The sequence below is a fragment of the Diaphorina citri genome, unplaced genomic scaffold (assembly GCF_000475195.1).
Source record: "Diaphorina citri unplaced genomic scaffold, Diaci psyllid genome assembly version 1.1 scaffold823, whole genome shotgun sequence".
Classification (NCBI taxonomy): Eukaryota; Metazoa; Arthropoda; class Insecta; order Hemiptera; family Psyllidae; genus Diaphorina; species Diaphorina citri.
The window spans coordinates 113,680-126,103 of record NW_007378255.1 but is presented as its reverse complement, the minus strand read 5'-3'; positions in this window follow the sequence as shown (position 1 = coordinate 126,103).

Sequence of the window (12,424 nt, the reverse complement as noted above, 5' to 3'; positions counted from 1 at the left end):
ATACCCTCTACGATTTGTAGAGGACAAAGAATCAATTTTAGCCTTAGAAAAAAGCATCAGTAAAGAAACGCATCATATCAAAGACATCCTGGCTGCAATGAGCCAAACTAACTTTTGAAGAAAAGATAATTCTCCATCTCTCAAATAAACCTCACAAAAAATAGGTGTATTTAACACAACAGATTTGTAAATAGAGTAGACAATTCCATTTTCAGATGCTCCAAATTCACCATCCAAAAATCAATGGCGTAAAATGGAATTATTGTGTGGGTGCACAATATTACATTAGAAGGTACTAAAAGTTCCGTGTTATTCAATTAGACAGGTGGGTAGGAGAGTTGTCATTTCGAATAAATACCTACCGAAGTGGTAAAGTAGGCAGATTATTTGGATTCCAAAAACTCAGATTATTTTTTCTTCGATATTATGACAGCTGACATCATCATATTGGAGGTCAAAGGTTCATGACTAAGATGAATGTCAAATAACGAACCAATAGGAGAAGCGCAAACCGAAAGCTGAACAAACTTTGCAACACTGCAGTTTAACCGCAAATCAGTGAAGCAAAAGATTCTGGAGGTTGCCAAGTTTGCTGAGGTACATATTTTGATATGCATGATGTAATATGTAATTTTTGAACAATATACTATTTCAACTATTTGATTGATAATGTAATATTTGAGCTCATAGTATTTTCAAAAATTTATATAGGTATCTATGTAGAATGTGTAGGTAGGTTCAAGATATTGATATGTGGTTGTACTATCTGTGCGCTTAGCATTGGGTTTAGTTTGTACATTGGTTTGCAGCTTTATTTTGCAAGGATATAACGTGATTGGCTATAAAAGTTAATTAAAAGTACAATATGAATAGTATCAGGCTATGATCTTAATGAATGTAATGAGCTGAATATGCAACACATTATTGAACGCAAAATTTGCATATGAACACAAACCAGTATTTGTGCAAGGGTGAAAACTATTTAGGTATTGAATACCTAAATAGATAATTAGATATTGATATTGTGAATATTCCGATCTATGACCTTCAGAACATAATAGATTAAATAAGAAATGGGTTATCTACATACTACTAGATTCAGACTAAGTAATATTCTATTAATGAAACATATTACTGTTAAGTGGCAATAAAAACCCCACCGTATAGGCATCTAACAATCAACTTTTAGACATAACTGAAATAGTTTCTGCTACCTACTACACAAAAGAAACATCAGAAACAATCGATTGATTTTACGGTAACTTCAAAATTCTATTTACATGTAGTTAAACAAAGCAATATCGAACTGTAAATTGCAATTGCTGATTGCTCTCACAGAACATTAATTTCATCAGATTGAAAACAATACATCAAGATCAACATTAAAGCCAGGTTCAAACTTAGGGAGGTAGCCTATGTATATGGTACCATTGGTACCTATGCTACCTAATAATGAATATGTACTCGGAAGAAAGTCTCGGATCAGAGAAAAGAAGAGCCAATCATAGTCTGTCTTAGGGCCCCTCCATAGTCTGTCTTAGGGCCCCTCCATCCATTCCTGAAAAAACTCCCAACTCCTAGCGCAGAAAACAATGACTACCATTTTTCTCCAAAACGGTCAACACCTATATTCAGATCCCAATTCTCTTTTTCAGGACGAGCCTGGTTTCCATCTGAACTCTAAAACAATGACCTCACTGAATCACTCATCTTTTCACCAAATCTACATGACTTTGGGCCATGCCTTTTCCACAAGTTTGGCCATGCCTCGGGATGAACTAGCGGGATTCCGGAGCGAAGCGACGGAATTCAGCTAGTAATGAATATGTACTCGGAAGAAAGTCTCGGATCAAAGAAAAGAAGAGCCAATCATAGTCTGTCTTAGGGCCCCTCCATCTATTCCTGAAAAAACTCCCAAATCCTAGCGCAGAAAACAATGACTACCATTTTTCTCCAAAACGGTCAACACCTATATTCAGATCCCAATTCCCTTTTTCAGGACGAGCCTGGTTTCCATCTGAACTCTAAAACAATGACCTCACTGTATCTACACTCATCTTTTCACCAAATCTACATGACTTTGTACTGAATCTGCCCAAAGCTACGAATTCTAAGCCTAAAATAACATATGAGCATATTTATTGTAACACCTGGATTGTTAATATTCCTGTTGATGTGACGACCCTAGATCTAGAAATCAACAAACCTGAGCCTTAGCCATTGCACCAGTTGGATCAATACAAACCGATAGATTTTGTAAGAAAGTTACAAAAAATCAACTAAAATATCATCGGCAATGTGAGGAAAAGTTGCGAAATCTCATTGGCTAACGAGCAGAACTGTTGAGAAGGTTAGGTTACTGATTTGTTACCGAGATTCAGGGAGGGAAAAGAAGAGAAGGGTGAAATGAATTTGAAAATTACCTACTGAAGATCAGTTGTGAGAAAAACTATAATGTCGAGGAGAAAAAGTGCCTCCTATTTAACCTTTCATACATCCTGAGTTGCTTGCTATATTTCCATAAAAAAATTTATAAAAGTTTTGCTATAATGCTGCCATGGTAGGTAAGTGGGTATGCTCTTAATGAACAAAATGTTATCAACAAGGTTGAAAGATGTGAATCGCCCTCTTGTAATAGGGATAGCATAAATTTCTGAATTTTAAATTACCTTCACAGGTTCCTAGGTACATAAGATTTGCGTGCCCTGATTTTGATTACACTTGTAATGGTAATGGTGTTCTCAGAAGGTTCTTTAACTTTTCAACACGAGAAAAGTATCCCCTGGATACTCAATACCCATCGTCCATCATATTCATTAACTTTTATGACTTTATGGTGAACTTTAAACAAGAATGCAAGCAGAGGAAAAGTTGCGAAATCTCATTGGCTAACGAGCAGAACTGTTGAGAAGGTTAGGTTACTGATTTGTTACCGAGATTCAGGGAGGGAATAGAAGAGAAGGGTGAAATGAATTTGAAAATTACCTACTGAAGATCAGTTGGAAGAAAAACCATAATGTCGAGGAGAAAAAGTGCCTCCTACTTAACCCTTCAAACATCCTGAGTTGCTTGCTATATTTTCATAAACAAATTTATAAAAGTTTTGCTATAAAGCTGCAATGGTAGGTAAGTGGGTATGCTCTTAATGAACAAATGTTATCAACAAGGTTGAGTGGTGTGGATCTATTTACAGGTGGATCACACCTAAATACGTGGGTACTGTATGCTCTCGAGATCACACCTAGACTGGGAAGTATATCTTGTGAATCGCCCATATATTATGTATTCCGCCAGGAAATTTCAACAAAGAGTACCTATTTTGTGATCTAATAAGGACCCAAGAAATTCAAAGTGTCCAGCATCCACTGTTAAAGAAATAAAACAATTATTCTACAGTTTTGCCATCGATATAAACAGCATCTTGCCAAAACCACGCAAAACATCTGCAGAAAAACACTCACCACAATAGGTAGTTTGTAGTGGCGTAGCTGGTAGTCATCATTGCCAGGATGTTTTTCTTTGAGCCACCAGTAGGACTAGGGTTTTCACGATTGTTATCGACAAATTTGACCATCATGACGCCGAATAATATAGAACCATAAATTATAATTTGTCTCATAAGGGGAACTGTATAGAAATGAATTCCAGCTGAAGTGGCATTTTACCTCCAATGTGCGTCAGGAAGATGTGAATCGCCCTCTTGTAATAGGGATAGCATAAATTTCTGAATTTTAAATTACCTTCACAGGTTCCTAGGTACATAAGATTTGGGTGCCCTGATTTTGATTACACTTGTAATGGTAATGGTAATGGTGTTCTCAGAAATACGGCTTACACCAATTTGGTCCGGTGTGGGTGTGTATGATTATATCTGCTGCTAGCTGTTACTGTAATCTTCCTACATGACAACAATGTTATGGCAAACTATTATGGGATTGTGGATAGTATTGAGATTACAAGGATTGGTTAAATTGCCATTTTTAGAAACATATGAGCATATTTATTGTAACACCTGGATTGTTAATATTCCTGTTGATGTGACGACCCTAGATCTAGAAATCGACAAACCTGAGTCTTAGCCATTGCACCAGTTGGCTCAATACAAACCGATAGATTTTGTAAGAAAGTTACAAAATATCAACTAAAATATCATCGGCAATGTTGAATTATGAACGAGGAGTTGTTGACCTTAGTCTTACAAGATCTTTACATATCTTCATGTTATGATCTTACTAGTCTTGCACTCTTGCATCGCGTAATGTCACCAGAAAATGCATACCCTACCAATTACATAGGTATAGGCATGAGGACCTGTGCTTTTCCTTTGAAGCATGATGAACCCTTTGTAACCTCCAGCTAGTTGGTTAGGGTTTGGTTTAACGTTTATGTAATAGAAATTTCAATCTTCCTCCTCCAATCCAAGGAAAACAGCCACTTCCAGGGGGTTTTTCCAGAGTGCCAAAGGATCTAATGTGAGGTTTGATTCGTCAGCGTGTAGATATGGGTGGTAAAGTAAAGACTCTGAGATTTTCTTCACCGCAAAAAAGTCCCCTTTATGTGGACTCTCAGGATCCGGGTCCAAAAAATATCCATTAGGCAATAATCTTGGTCTATACTTTCCAGTATATTTTAAGCTAAAAGCACGACGAACCTCCGATAACAGGTATCTTCCAGATTTCGTTCCGACCTTCCGAGAGAAATATTCCCAATAATCAGCCTGAAAAACCTTAGAGTGAAATATACTTCGTGCAGCACAGGGAAACTTTTTTGTACAGCATATTGCATACTCTCTGAGATATACGGCGTCATTTGTGCGTGTTGCTTTTCCCTGGGTTTCACGGGTGCATCTCATGGAGTAATCCATATTGTGTTTGACACAGTAACACGGCTGCAATATAACAGATTTTGGTAAAATAGTTACATACGTTCAGTCAGAGTCTTGATAATCGGGCTATCGCCCCAGTTGTTCTTTCCAAGTAAGCCACCTTCAGTGATCTGGATGGTCTTTTCTAACCCTATTTCTGTGGCGGTGTGGCCATATCCAATCAGCTACTGCATCAGAGTGGACAGTGGATGCTTCCTGTTATCACCTTCTGATATCCCGATATTGTTGTGGTCCGGGGAAAGCTTCCTTAATGTTTACAGATGTTTCATTTATATGGTATGTTTTGGTCCCATTTTATTTACCACATGTGTCTAAAGAAAGAACTTCTTACCCACAATATCCGAGATATCTAATTTCGAAACCTTACAGTCTTTCATCCTGAGAAATCTTCCACATTACATTGATTAAATTATGTGAACAGTATAACACAAATCTTCTATGTTTACATTAATAAATTTTATTGTTATTCAATCATAATATTTGTAATTGAAAATCCAGTCTCAGAATCTGATATGTGCGGGCGGGTACCTTTGCTTTCCTATGTTTACATTAATAAATTTTATTGTTATTCAATCATAATATTTGTAATTGAAAATCCAGTCTCAGAATCTGATATGTGCGGGCGGTTACCTTTGCTTTCTCCAAAATTCCAAAATGTTCCTGTCACACACGGAACACGACATCGATGTTCAGATTTTTCACTGGTACGATAGTAAATTTCCTGACAATGAATAGCGGAGCCTAGAAGTAATAGTATTGTTTGCCTTCCTGATTTTGATTTTCGTTCTAATTAAAGGCGACTACTTACATTTACATTAGTCTCAAAACCAAAGCTCCGGGTTACAAATTGGTCCGGAGAAATTCTTGGAGCTCTTGGGACTTGGGCTAACAATTGTCTTCTTTGACGACAAAAAAAATGCGACTAAAAGGAATTTTGCAATGTCAAAGTTCATCGGGAGAATGTTTCAACAATAAACAACAATCAATTCAACATACCTGAAATGAAAGAAATATTTCAACTCCAAGATCCTGAAGTTAAATCAAAAGACAACATTGAAAAAGCAGCGTGCAATAGGTATGTCTTCGGGGAACCATCCTAAAATCTGCCCCAGATATGTCGTCATTTTGATTTGATAAGAGAAATAATACTCTACATATAAAGTCGGACACGTCAAATTGAACTGAACCTTAATGGCCTGACAAAGCTTTAGGCAAGTTTCCAACCAACGAACGGCCTTGATGGATTTTTTTATTTTAGTCAATTTTGTGAGAATTATACAATATGTTATTTTTGTTCTGTCTAGCAGGTAATTTTTTTCAGGTGTTGGGGAAATTTTCTAATAATTTTGAGATACATATCTACCTATCAGACGAAGAGGATCATGAAAAAGGTAAATGGCTTATAATTGAAGACGAAGTTGGTGATTCATTGGGGACATTACTGATATGATGACGATACGTCTGTTATTGGCCAACCAACGAACGGCCTTGATGGATTTTTTTATTTTACTCAATTTTGTGAGAATTATACAATATGTTATTTTTGTTCTGTCTACTAGGTAATTTTTTAGGTGTTGGGGAAATTTTCTAATAATTTTTAGGTACCTACATATCTACTATCAGACGAATAGGATCATGGAAAAGGTAAATGGCTCATGATTGAAGACGAAGTTGGTGATTCATTGGGAACATTACTGATATGATGACGATACGTCTGTTATTGGTGAGTTAGGAGAAAAGGTTAGTGTTCATCATCTGACGAAGTGTTGAAAGCATTCCGCCATATTCTCGTCTTACCACAATAATATTGATGGAGAGTCGAGAGTCCTTCGAATCAAAAGTTGCTCAACTTTTTTCCCACCGTGATGTCACAAAACTTTGCAGTTCTAGCGGTATGTGTGGAATGTAATCTTGTGAAAAAAAAATGATTCATGAACAGTTTTCTCTGTTTTGTCATTGTGAAATTTGATCTAGTCATCATTTGAATGGTCAACAGTCATTCCTATATTAAGGACATTTGGACACTAAGGGTATAGTCAGTTTCTTTGAGAAATACCCATTTACCACAATAATATTGATGGAGAGTCGAGAGTCCTTCGAATCAAAAGTTGCTCAACTTTTTTCCCACCGTGATGTCACAAAACTTTGTACAGTTCTAGCGGTATGTATGGAATGTGATCTTGGGAAAAAGTATGATTCATGAACAGTTTTGTCATTATGAAATTTGATCTAGTCATCATTTGAATGGTCAACAGTCATTCCCCTATTATGGGCAATGGGCATTTGGACACTATGGGTATCGCCAGTTTCTTTGAGAAGTTCCCAAATTTACTTTGGTGCTTCCAAATTTGCAGAAAATACTAGATAAATACTGAACAATGTGGCATGTTAGTCTGGTCTTGTTTGGTAGAGATTTACCATGTAGGCATTCATAAATTTAGAGGCAAGTTCTCTATTCTTTCCAATTGTTTTGACCAGTAGTTACTTTTTCCATGATTCAGTAACTGGATAAAACGGATGAATATCAAGCAGGTTAGGTAGCCTACTTTGTAGAAAAGAAATCCTTAACAAATATGTAAATACCAACTGAGTTTATAGGTTTCAACATACCTGAAATGAAAGAAATATTTCAACTCCAAGATCCTGAAGTTAAATCAAAAGACAACATTGAAAAAGCAGCGTGCAATATGTCTTCGGGGAACCATCCTAAAATCTGCCCCAGATATGTCGTCATTTTGATTTGATAAGAGAAATAATATTCTCGACGGCTATTCATTCAAAATTTCAAAGTACCTATGTTTTACTGCTGCTTCATTGGGCTGCTACTACAAACTACAACTACATTACTATTAAAGCGAATAGTAAATACAGGCAAAGAATACCATAACTAGATCTCGATCAATTCAGTTCTGGTTTCGTTTTCATTTGTAACCATTTATCCTTTGTTAAATAGTACAGTCATCTAATCCGCGAGATGGTTGTAGAGGTTGTGGTTCCGGGGGCAAGATGGGCCTGGTTTGAAGCTTTTAGAAGGGTTTCACTGTTTCAGACATTAGTTATTTTCTTTCTTTCTTTCTTTTCGTTTCCTTCTTGTGCTGGTACGTAAAATAGTGGTAACTCAAGGCCGATGCATAGATTTCAATTAAAACGTAGCCCAGTGGCCATCTACACATGCTAGTACGCAGCAGATCCGGGTTCAATTCCTGACATTTTTTTCGCAATTTTTTTCCTTCCCACATAACCGGAATTTACTATTTAAATCTCAGCTGCCCATGATCACCATTCCGTCTTGTACAGATTGTAAGAATCGCAACAATAAGGTTATAGTCAAGACATTAGCCTTATTCTCATTCCACGGATTCAGATGTGAGTGTTCTGAGTTGATGGAGTGTTCGGACCACTTAATATACCTACCTAGATACTTCCAAAATGTATAATTGCACATAGGTGGTTATTTATGAAGGTACACTACAGCAGTAGAGCTTCTGAGTATACTGCAATGAATCTACAATACCAAACTACACGTAAGTAACGTCTAATTAGGTATACTGTATACTGTGTCCACGCATAGTCGACGGCCGTCGATAACCGAGGTGAATCTATGTTGTCGAGGCAGTGTGGCCGGTTCAACCACATTTATCGGACTCCCCATGAGCTCACGTGACGTGATAGTAATGTGTTTCTACCTTAAAATTCAATAGCAACATAGGTATGCCTAAAACAAGGTACTGTCTACGTCTACCACACTGTAAGTAGAATAGAATAGAATATACCTTGTTTATCCTGCCCGAATAGAACTGAAAAGTCCCTTTACCCCAGCAGTCTAAACAAGGTCTTGTGTATTTGATGGGTTATAATTAACAATTCAGTAAAAAGACCTTGCTTAACTAGAAAAAAAGTAACGTCTAAGTAGGTAGGTATAATACTGTGTCCACTGTCCACACATAGTCAACGGCCGTCGATCGACGAGGTGAATCTATGTTGTCGAGGCAATGTGGCCGGTTCAACCACATTTTTCGGACTCCCCATGACCTCACGTGACGTGATAGTAATGCGTTTCTACCTTAAAATTCAATAGCAACATAGGTATGCCTAAAACAAGGTACTGTCTACGTCTACCACAAATGAGCCCAGAGATAAACATCACTCACAGTGAGTTCTCTCAATGAAACACGCAGAAATCAGAATAGAAACCAATATAACAGATGCACTTTCGCAGACAGAAAGAGCTTTGATGCAGTAAGTGATGCACTTTCGCATACATATCTAGCTTTGATGCAGTGCTTGCAGTCGCGCAGAAATCAGAATAGAAACCAATATAACAGATGCACTTTCGCAGACAGATTCTACGTCTACCACAAATGAGCCCAGAGATAAACATCACTCACAGTGAGTTCTCTCAATAAAACACGCAGAAATCAGAATAGAAACCAATATAACAGATGCACTTTCGCAGACAGATAGAGCTTTGATGCAGTAAGTGATGCATCACTTTCGCATACATATCTAGCTTTGATGCAGTACTTGCAGTCGGCACGCGAGGAAAGTAACAGCAAAATTACCAATTTCCGATAGCAATTACTTACAAAGAAAGCACAGTTTACTTTCACTAGAGTTTCTATTGCTTTGGAGATGCTACTGATTTTACTACACTTAGATAGGTACTTAAGAATATATAAGAATTAATGAGAATGAAAGTTTGTGAGTGTACTATGAAGAATAGGTATGAAGATGTGAACTGAGTCCCAACATAAAACAATATGAGATCCTAGCGTGGTAACAATGTAGTCTGACAGTCTACGGGTCGCAGGTTGAGTGACTTTGTAGACACTTGGGTGACTGGTTGTTGATCGTAAAAATTTGCTGTGGACTCCTCTCTCTCTCCCCTCAATGCCTGTCGTTAAAAAGTTGCTGTAAAAGTTGGCTCACTACAGATCTGTCGACCAAGACGAATAGGACTGAGTCTAAGACCATCAGCCCATGGCGTTAGCTACGCCACTACGATGAGCGTGGTAACAATGTAGTCTGACAGTCTACGGGTCGCAGGTTGAGTGACTTTGTATTTGTAGACACTTGGGTGACTGGTTGTTGATCGTAAAAATTTGCTGTGGACTCCTCTCTCTCCTCAATGCCTGTCGTTAAAAAGTTGCTGTAAAAGTTAGCTCACTACAGATCTGTCGACCAAGACGAATAGGACTGAGTCTGAGACCATCAGCCCATGGCGTTGGCTACGCCACTACGATAATAACATTACCAGAACTTTTCAATGCCTTTATTGGGTTCTTTCCAACCCTGAGTGCAGAATAACAACAAGACCAGAACTTTTCAATACTTCAATGGGTTCCAACCACCCTGAATGCAGAATGGCGCAGACCAAAGGAAGTTCCCAGTAATCAATTAGACATGCAGACATCCCAGAACTTGAAATCACGATGTCCTCAATGAATAGGGACCCATAAACATTTGTCTCATTAAGAATATTATCATAAATAAGACTTACACTTCCAGTCCGCTCTCTATACTCAATTGAGAGAGCTTAAAGCTCTAAGCAGATTAGAACCTGTACTGACAGAGTGGACCACGAAGGGAAGATCTACTTAGAACAAAACTCGAGATTTGGAGAGTTTCAGTCAGTAGAGGAGTGAAGGAGGTCTGTGAAGCGAATGCCATTGAAGCTCCAGTAAATATGAAGGTGCCTACGGACAACGAAAAATGGTCTGAACTGACAGGTATTCACGTCCGACTTAAAACGAAAAGCGATGCTGAGTTTAGCTTTACAAGAACTTAAATTTTAGATAATTCCCTTCCAAAAACAAATAAACACTGAACCATTTGCCAAAAGAAGAACTTATATCAAACCATTCAAAGAATTGGTGCAAAAGACTTTAACTGTTCAGGTCTTACGGCACCTTTTGGTCCAGAAGAAATTAAATCCATTTGCCAGCTCGCGGCTCCACCATTGAGGATGACTTTGGAAACACTCTCAACCTTTGATTCAACCCAACCTTGTGATTACACCACACCACTGAAATCTTCGGACTACAGGAAGAAATAAACAATGTCATTTATTTCGACAATCGCCTTGACATCCTGACACCCAATAAGAACCCTGATTATCCAGGGCGATTTTTTTTTTTTTTTTTTTTTTTTTTTTTTTTAAAACACTTCAATTTTGTTCTTTGCTAAATTTGGACGGAAAATGTGCTGCGGTGCCAAAATTTATTTGTTTCATTTGAAAGTATTTCTTTAAATTATACGATTCTTTGCAAATGGTCCTTCTATCCACAGTAGTCTTTTTCTTTTGGATTTGTCTTTTTCCTTTTGAAAATTTCTTCGGTATAAAAGTCAAAAACAAACGACGAAATGGTCCAGAGCTGTAACTACACAATTTATATCACTCAATTATAAAGCTACAAGACTACATATCTGCTAAACAGACCAATCTGTGGCATGTTGTTGTTGTTGTTGTTGTTGTTGTAGCTGCACCGAAGGGGGTTGATGATCTCTAGCCATTGTTACTTGGCCCGTCCCGAACCGCAGTCAACCATCATGAGGACCTGTGCTTTTCCTTTGAAGCATGATGAACCCTTTGTAACCTCCAGCTAGTTGGTTAGGGTTTGGTTTAACGTTTATGTAGACATTTCAATCTTCCTCCTCCAATCCAAGGAAAACAGCCACTTCCAGGGGATTTTTCCAGAGTGCCAAGGGATCTAATGTGAGGTTTGATTCGTCAGCGTGTAGATATGGGTGGTAAAGTAAAGACTCCGAGATTTTCTTCACCGCAAAAAAGTCTCCTTTATGTGAACTCAGGATACGGGTTCACACTCTAAAAACACGACGAACCTCCGATAGTATCTTCCAGATTTTGTTCCGAGCTTCCGAGAGAAATATTCACAATAATCAGCCTGAAAAACCTTAGAGTGAAATATACTTCGTGCATCACAGGGAAACTTTTTGTACACCACATTGCATACTCTGAGATATACGGCGTCGTTTGTGTATGTAATGCATGTTGCTTTTACCTGGATTTCACGGGTGCATCTCATGGAGTAATCCATATTGCGTTTGACACAGTAACACGGCTGCAATATAACAGATTTTGGAAAAATAGTTATGTACCTTCAGTCAGAGTCAGAGGGCTATCGCCCCAGTTGTTCTTTCCAAGTAAGCCACCTTCAGTGATCTGGATGGTCTTTTCTAACCCTATTTCTGTGGCCATATCCAATCAGCTACTGCAAACATTTGTACATAGATATGTATTGTTATTGTTTGGTACACACATTCAGTGCAGTGGCGTAGTGACTTACCTCCTTCAAAGTTTCCAAACGATACAGGAGTCTGGCAGTCTAGGTAGGAATTTCAACTCCAACCAAGAACTCAGCAGGAACCTAGGTATAGGAAGGCACTGGTGTTAGGTACCTTTAGTTAAATACCTATGTAGATACGAAAAAACAATATTACACAGATACACCTCGTTTGAAAATTATTTAATATTAATTTTTAATAAAACATATTGAAAATTAATCGCAGAGTTAACTT